We start from the raw sequence: 7,276 nt of genomic DNA, 5'->3' as shown, positions 1-7,276 counted from the left end.
CCTTCAGACCATCAGGGTCTCCGGCGGCCCGCTGAGGTCTGGCGGTGGGTCCCGGGGCCCCGACAGCGCCGCCGCGCGGGCAGGTGGGGAAGGTTTTCCCGGCGTGGGGCGAGGGGGCCACCCCCAGCGCCCAGGCCCTCCCGCGCGCTCCCCGCAGGGGCCCTTGGCCGACTATTCCGACGCTCCGGAGAGAGGCTGGCGGGGGCGGCGTGCGGCGGCCGAGCCAGCGGAACTGGCGTCCGCCCCCGCGGAGCGCGGCGCGGCGGAGTGAGCGGCGCCGACTGGGAGCGCGCGCGCTGCAGCGCGAGGATCGTGCCGGCGCGGATCCCGGACTCCGGCCGTCGCGAGGCCGGCGGACACCTGCTGCGTGGCGTCGGGGTCGCAGGGTCCCGCGGGGCCGCCGGTAGCACCGGAGCTGGCGCAGCACCGCCGCCACCTGTGCAGGTACTGAGCGCCGGTTCTTGGGTTGGCCGCGGCGCGAGCGGGCTGAGAATCGGCGTAGCGCGGTTCGGCTGGAGCAGGCTCCGGCGTGAGTCCGGCCCCGACGTCGGGACGCGTGCGGGAAAGCCGAGCGCAGGGCCTTGCCGCCAGCTGCCCCGAGGACCGCCGTGGGTGGGCCGTTGGGGCAGTTCAGGGCCTGGGGCAAGGTGAGCGGGTGTGCCTCGAAAGTTTCCTTCTGCTCAGTTTGCTGGACTTAACTTTGACTTGGGAGGCAAAACCCGGCAGGTAATGGGTTAAGAAAATTTAAAGGTGAGGGGAACCAGTCTTGCAGGGTGGAGTTTGTTAGTATAGGAAAGATTTGTGCCTCCTGCCCCGAAAGGCCACTGCAGGAGAAAATGTGGACAAATTCATTCACTGTCTTCCTTATGCTCAGGTAATAGGTTATCTGTTAAACAAGCTTTAGGCTTTGAGTACAAGCCAGCTGTAAGGGATTCTGGGTTTGATCTTAGAAATGTTTAAATTTTTAATCCACAAATATTTGTTGAACAGACGCTTCCTGTCAGGCATGGCTTTAATAGGAGGTTAACAAAAGTAACTAAGTAGTTACTCAAATGAGCTGACGTTGGGCTTTTGAAATGCAAGGAGAAACGGATGCTAGCGTGGACTTGGACTTGTGTGGGTGCAGGCGGACAGCTGGCGTCGTGTCGCTGCTGAACACTTAATTGTGAGCCAGGGAATCCTTCAAGTGGGAGACAAGCAGCTGTGTGATCTTTTTTGAGCCCACCCCACACCTTCTCAAGCTGATGTCTTAAAATATCCTCTCTTATCCAAGCACAAGTTTCCCTCATTTACATAAGTCACCCATGACTAAGGAACAGAATCTGTTCAGACCCCATATTCTTCTTGGAACTCAGCCACACCACTCACACCAGAGAAGACAGGCCGTCATAGTTACTCTTAAGAGCCCTTCAAGGTCATAAAATTGGGAGGAGAAACATACCTAGAGATGATGCAGTTCAGGGACATCTAGGGGACCTGCCTCTGGGGACTAGTGCAAAAAGGGTCAGCTGGGCTGGCCTCCTGGCTGTGCCCCACTGCTGGGCTTCTCTATGCTGGAGCTTGAGATAGTAAGTAATGCTGATCTTGTCTTCACTTAAAATTGTAACATTATCTACGATGTAGATTTTGTCTTAATTGTGGTGTTTGAAAACATTGATCTCATGGAGTTTTTTGGTACCCCTTAAATTTTCTGCCTGAGGTGAGTGTCTTACTTGCCTCCCCCAGCTCTAGACTTGCCAGAGGATCAAGTTTCTTAACCTCTCTAAGCATGCTTTTTCATGTAGAAAATAAAGCCAGTGGACCCTCCATGGATGTTACGCATCTGGTTGCTGTGCAGGACCAGGCATATTGGACATGCTAAAGAGTGTCTATCCTAGTAGTATCACTACTGAGCTTGGTCATTTTGCACTTGTCTCTGAATCTTGCTGAGTCTCAGTTGGCTACTTGGCAGAATGGGAGTAATGATAGCCAGCTCACAGGATGCTTCCAGGAATAAGTGGGAGACTGTGTGGAAATGCCTGGTCTTCCTAGCTGGTCAGTTTTCCACAATGCCGTGGTGGACCTGGATTTGTTTTGGTAAGCTTGTGTCCACCTGCTTTTCCTTTGGAGGTTAGCCTTGTGCCTTGTCACACATGGACCCTTATAAATCTTGCATGGGTTCCCACAGAGGTGTCTGAGTCAGAGTAGATATGTTCCCTGTCCAGGCTTATTGTGGAAGGGGTAGACCTGACTAGCTACATGCAGTGGTGTGCAGCCATTGTTTTAAGAGAATTTAATTTTGCTACCCAAACCAGTGACTTTGGTTCCTTTTGTTATATTTGGTCTTAGCTCATGATTGTGATTTTCTTGAACCTAATTCAAATGATGTTATCTCAGTTGCTATCTAGTTTAAAGCTGCTTGGTCCCTTGAGAGTCAGCCTCTCAGTTTCTCCAGGTCACCGTGGGGCCCATTCTTGCTGCAGGTGGTCTCTGGGTACCCAGAGCAGGTTGTGGTCACATCAGGGCATGGAGGAGAGTGTCCTCTTGTTGGTCATCTGATCTTCTAATGAGTTCCCCACCACCAGCACTGAGCCTCCTCCTGTTTCCACTGAGTATTGTCTAGCCTGGTGTCACTGGGGTGAGCTGCAGCAGGGGACCTGCCTCCTACCTCTTGGTCTTGCCCTACGGGGCACAGGACCACCTGTCCAGGTTGTCAGGGCATTGTTATGATGCCATTTATGCTGTACTGAGTGACCTCCAGTGTTCCCAGCAGGAAGCAGGATGAACAGTCCCCGTGCTTTCCACATCCTCCTCTGCCTCGACGGGGTCTTTGGGTCTTTGCCTCGCAGGGGTCTTTCTTCCCTCACCATCTCTTCCCCTCCAGGCCAGGTGCAAAGGGGGAGGGAGCTTGCCAGGTTATCCCCCATCCCACCCTGTACTGGAAGAGCTTTTTGTCTACCAGGGAGGGGGGTGCAGAAATATTTCTTAGGTTGTATCTTCTCTCCTCTGTATGTTGTGGCTTAGAGTAAAGCCCGGGTAAAAGCTTCCAAGCTTTACTTGTCATATGTAAAGGGCATTTAAACCTCTTTTTTGGTTAACTCCCCATCCCTGGAGAAACCAGCAGGCAGCAGAATATGGTACACATGCTTCCCAAGAAACCACTATTAGAATGGCTGCCACCAATGTGGGATGTGAAAGTGTCAGGGGTGTTTTACTTTCTTAAAGCAGGTGGTCCAGCCAAGGGGGGCCGGTGGACAGTCAAGTCCAGTCATGCACCCTGGTGCTGGGAGGAGCAAGCTGGAGAAAGAGATAGGAAACTCCCTTCCTCTCCCCCTTCTCTGTGTTTCTGGGTTCCAATCTGGTTTATGTGCAGTGGACTTCTTATCACCTGAAAAAGACTGGGAAAGTTTGGGTGGGGGGAACTGCCGGAGAAACCAGTCAGGGACTGGGAGGAAGCAGGAGAAAGAGCTGCTGTGATGGGTTGATGGGGGGGGGAGAAGAGAAACGCTTTCTGCTTGTACAGTACTGAGCCCAGCCCAGTAAGTCAGTTTCATGTGGATTAATGTCTTCCAATCTGTCATGCTTTCTTCATCGTCAGAATGGTCTACTGTGTACTTGGCATTTCTTAAAAGCAATTGAGGAAATATAGAAAAGTCCCAGACATAACTGCTTCTTCAGGGTGTTTAGGAATTACTTGAATAGGATTAGTCTCTCTTGAGACCCAAGGCTGAACACCAAATCCCTGGGTTTTGTACACACTCAGTGCATGGAAGGCAAAGTGGTCAGGGAAGACTTCTTGGAGGAGGTGGGACTTTAAGTAACATTAAGTCTTGGCCACATGAACATGAGATGAAAGAGAACTTCCCATGAGAAGAAGCTCTTGAACCACTGGAGACAGAAGGACCTGCCTAGGGTAGCCTTTTGGGACCCAGCTGTGGCTGGTGCCCTGCTGATCCCTTTGAGTGTCTAGGTACCTGTAAACCCTGGTACAGTTAGTGTCACCTGTAGGTAGGACAACATTCTAAATTGCTGTGTTTTTTTCCAACCAAATAGAAATCAGAGGAATTTTAATTTAATCCTGTTTTTTTAAAGATATCTGCATCTGTGAAATCGTTTCAAACTTTTAGGTCAGGTAATTGGTCCTTCAGACACATTTGTCATTCTGAGGAATTACCTTAGAATTCTTTGTATTGCTTTAATGTGGTTTAACCCTTAATCCTGACTCAGTGCATCACGAACTGGAAGATGCCATGTGAGTGCTCAGCAAATTGACAGGACACAATGAGACAGCTGTGGCTGGCAACTGGGGACAGCCTTTCTCCAGAGTTGGCTCCTAACTCCATATAGGTAGGCACTTGCACTGCTCCTGTGCAGACTCCTGGTAGGAAGGGCTCTCCAATATTTTTCTTATTATTAAGGCATCTTTGAAGAGAAGTTACAAAAGATCCTTTGAAAAGTGAGGAATAGAAAGTTATTTGTTTGCTCAAGCCTCCTCCTGGCCCTGGTGTGTGGGACTAGTTTTTAATGTCTGAAGATTGAGAACGTCCAGAAGACTTGCCTCCCATCTGAGGTCCATACACCAAGCTCTGTTGGTTCCTGACCCTGATTCTCATATCTGTGGGAGGCAGCAGAATCATTAGCTGTGGAGCACATGCTTCCCAACAAAGCACTATCAGAATGGCTGCCGTCAGTGTGGGATGTGACAGTGTTTTACTTGCTTAAAGCAGGTGGTCCAGCCAGGGGGTGCCAGTGGATAGTCAGCACTCCAGGGTCAGCTATGCCACTTACAGGACCTGTGACCTCAGACACACCATACTGTGGGGCTGGTGAGCTGGTGATTCACACACACACATACACTCTCTCTCTCTCATATACCCCACTTGAGATACTATATCAGCCGAGAAAATGCTTCATAAATTATTCATAGCTATTACTCTTCCATTGTCTTCCTTACATGAGAGAGTACTTATTATAATTCCCAATGGTGATCCCCTAGCAAAGCACCTAAAGCAGTCAAGGGTCCTTCTGCACAGGGATCTGACGGCATGTAAGGAAAAATGAGCAAATCTGCTGTACAGGGTGCTCCCAACAAGAGCTATTGGGAGATGTCAGGTGAGTGATGATGACCTTGGTGCAATTTAAAACACACACTGAGAAGGAAGGGAAAGGAAATGGGAAAGGTAACAGAAGCAGGAGAGGGTGCAAATTGGTGGAAGACCTTCAGCCCTAGGCCCAGGGTCCACAGTGTTTATGTGTTCCATCTTGCTCTGCAGCTTCAGTTTTTCCCACAAATATGTGATCACAGGGGCCAGAGTTAAAGTACGAGCAGTGGGGCCATGGATGGAAGGTGCCGGGCTAGTGATACACACGTGGTCCTACTGGCAAGGGGACAGTTCTGCGCTGCCACATCTGTGGCTTGCCAGAGACTTGGTGAGCAGCCATGAATTAGAGGACCAGAATGGGTGTCACCAGTGGGTAACTGAATTAAGACCTAACTTAGGTTCCTCTTACAGACCAAATGTTCCTCAGGAATATTTAGCACCGTTAGATACCAGTTAGCATATCATGAACATTTACTGCCCAGCTACCTGGCTGTATGTAGCCTCATGAACAGTAGGTGTCTCTTGGTCCTTCCACGGCTTTCTATCTATGTCTAATACACACATGCTTTACCTCCTGAGTATTTATATATACTTAATATATCTTACAAGTCATTCATTCCCTTTGCTGTCTTTTCTTCAGAATTGAACATTTTCAAACAATACAACAAAAGGACATTACAGAACACTAAATTGGTCTCTTAAAATCAGTTTTTAGATTGGGTATACTTTTGTGAAGCCATTGTCCCATTGAAGTGGGTGAGCCTGTGGTGCTTGGGGACCTCTGAGACCAGGGGTAGGTTTGAACAGGCTTATGTAGCTTGTTCACTCCCACTCTAGGTTTGCAGATGGACACTGAAGGGTGTGTTCAGGGCTGGTTTCTGCTCTCAGCTCCTCAGGAAAGGAGTGACCTTGGGAGAATGGTCCTTAGCCACATTATATATGCTGCTTTGAGCCTTGTGCAAGGCATCCTCAACTTTCAGCTGTCTTGGTCTGGTTGCATCTCTGTGGCCAGGCACAGTGTCTGCACCTGACATGTACAGGAACAGGTACAGTGGGTGTGGAGGCTGCACTTTGTTGCAGGGCAGAGACTCAGACTTGGGTCCTTTATTTATTGAGTTTATTGGGGTGATATTGGTTAACAAAACCATATAGGTTTCAAGTGAATTAAGACCTAAATTAGGTTCCTCTTGTATACCATGACCGTATCAGGGATATTTAGCACCATTAGATGCTAAATATCACCAGTTAGCATATCATCATCTGCACATTGTATTGTGCACCCATTACCCAAGTAAAGTCTCTTTCTGTCACCATTTACCTGCCCCTTGACCTCTTCCACCTCCTCCACTGCCTTTCCCTCTGGCTGTCACCATTCTGGCATCTGTATCTATGTGATATATATATATTATAATATATAAATATTATATTATAATATTATATTATAATATTATATATAATAGAATAATATATTATATTATTGTATTATTATATATATAAATAATATGTTTATTTTATTTTATTAACCCCTTCACCCTTTTTTACCCAGCCCCCTGTGGCCCCTCCCCTCTGACAACTGTTAGTCTGTTCTGTGTATCTAAGCTCCTGTTTCTGTTTTGTTTGTCAGTTCAGCTTGTTCATTAGATTCTACATACAAGTGAGATTGCACAGTATTTGTCTTTCTCTGGCTTATTTTGCTTAGCATAATGTTTTCCACAGACCTGAATCTCTTGAGTTCACTGCTCTGCAGCCAATGTGGGACATGCAGTGAGCCATTCTGAAGCCCCATTTCCTCTCTGCACCTGCTCCTCTAACCTGGGTTTACACCTAAATCCTAGTCCTTGGGGGCCATGTTGATGTAATACCTTAATGATTCATGTTTTCTCTCACCCTCCTCCTCCCAAGGAGTGGTACCAAGAACTTTCTGTGGGTCCTTTCTGCAAGGAGGCTTTGTGACTTAGACACTGCAATGCTGACTGTGCTCATGGAAGTGAGGAGGCAGAGGCGGGGTTTGTTGGGGGGTCAGACCCACCCACTTGACATCTGAACCACATGGTCACACCACTCCACCTGGTGATTCACTGTCTGTGAATTGGAATCATTTCCATAGGAATAGAATTGGTCACATATTTTTGGACGGTTGCTGCATGTCAGCTGCATGTTCCATTGGAAGTCAAATACTTAAATCATTATAGATT

At 48.4% G+C, this 7,276-nt stretch overlaps 1 protein-coding gene across 5 annotated transcripts in view; it reads left to right on the top strand.

Annotated features, from left to right (window-relative positions):
* Window positions 1–316: 316 nt before the first annotated feature.
* Window positions 317–7,276, top strand: part of CRACDL (CRACD like) — a 123,411-nt gene continuing 116,451 nt past the window's right edge. For 3 of the 5 annotated variants that reach the window (XM_045828587.1, XM_045828583.1, XM_045828586.1), the window contains exon 1: window positions 318–444. The gene's annotated coding sequence lies outside the window, so the exon portion shown is untranslated. Of the gene's footprint in view, window positions 445–1,524; window positions 1,569–7,276 lie in introns of those variants that run through there. The other 2 variants (XM_045828584.1, XM_045828585.1) reach the window with 2 other exon arrangements.

The sequence above is a fragment of the Phyllostomus hastatus genome, unplaced genomic scaffold (genome assembly GCF_019186645.2).
Source record: "Phyllostomus hastatus isolate PE091 unplaced genomic scaffold, TTU_PhHast_1.1 phas_scaffold_78, whole genome shotgun sequence".
In the NCBI taxonomy this organism is placed as follows: domain Eukaryota; kingdom Metazoa; phylum Chordata; class Mammalia; order Chiroptera; family Phyllostomidae; genus Phyllostomus; species Phyllostomus hastatus.
Note: the sequence above shows the minus strand (reverse complement) of the source record. Positions and strands in the feature narration are given on the sequence as shown.